The sequence below is a fragment of the Alexandromys fortis genome, unplaced genomic scaffold (assembly GCF_014885135.2).
Source record: "Alexandromys fortis isolate MF-2015 unplaced genomic scaffold, M_Fortis_MF-2015_v1.1 scaffold_20, whole genome shotgun sequence".
NCBI classification, from domain to species: Eukaryota; Metazoa; Chordata; class Mammalia; order Rodentia; family Cricetidae; genus Alexandromys; species Alexandromys fortis.
The window spans coordinates 7641301-7642351 of NW_026067903.1; the positions used below are offsets into that span (position 1 = coordinate 7641301).

Sequence of the window (1051 nt, forward strand, 5' to 3'; positions counted from 1 at the left end):
AAAAAAAAAAAAAAACCAGTGCAAGCACAGGAAGGCTACTAAGCAAGGCACAAGTCATGAAATAAACAAGAAATTGAGACTGCACCCCTCTATGGGAATGTCAAGGAAGAGCTGACAGGGCATATGTAAACGCCAAAGGATGGAGAAGAGATCTGTGGAACATTGCCATCTGGATACTGCCAGACACTGAGATTATACAGCAGGTAACAACCAGTATTCAAATGGGCTGACCCGCCAGATGAATAATTCTCTGATTGGGAGCCCCACTTGGAAAGGTCATGGTCCCTGAACGTAAATGACTGCTTGTCTCTGTCATTTTTCTCATATGCCACTAAAAACAGCTATGGGTATTTTTTCCTACTGCTTGCGTGTTTATCTCATGAAAATGTTCCATCTGCGGGCACACATATAGGTATGGGTGGTCAAGAAGATGACTTTTGCTTTATAATTCTGATGAATAGAAATAATACTAGGATATTTTTCATTACTCAGACTGACATAGAAAAGTAATAGTACTCTCTGTCACAGAGACAACTAATTTTAGACTTTATAACAAATTGAAAGCAAACCGGTTGCCCCTAGAGATGAAAATAAAAGGTCAATTTCCCAGGTATTTATTGCTGATTCATGGTCAGAGCACGAAGCAACTTTAGTAGACATAACTCTCTCAGCAATGAACTTTCTGCACGCACTCCCCAACCACAAGTTCAGTCAATTAACTGTTTAGTGTTTAAGTCCTGAAGTTCAATGTCACTTCTTGCCTGGGAACCCTGACCACTTAGAGCTACGTGCTTACTTTGCTCACTGGCCAGACAGTGCAAGCTTCCTAGACTGAAGGAAACTGAGAGAAACTGTGTGAGCAGTATGGTTCAGTTTCTTGTTGTTTATTCAAGAAGAGCTACGTGAGCCGGGCAGTGGTGGCGCACGCCTTTAATCCCAGCACTTGGGAGGCAGAGGCAGGCGGATCTCTGTGAGTTCGAGACCAGCCTGGTCTACGAGAGCTAGTGCCAGGACAGGCTCCAAAACCACAGAGAAACCCTGTCTCGAAAAA

The 1051-nt window shown here is 43.3% G+C and overlaps 1 protein-coding gene across 5 annotated transcripts in view; it reads right to left on the reverse strand.

Annotated features, from left to right (window-relative positions):
• Plekhb2 (pleckstrin homology domain containing B2) overlaps positions 1 to 1051 on the reverse strand; it is a 26096-nt gene that overhangs the window by 15922 nt on the left and 9123 nt on the right. The gene's annotated exons all lie outside the window — the stretch shown is intronic.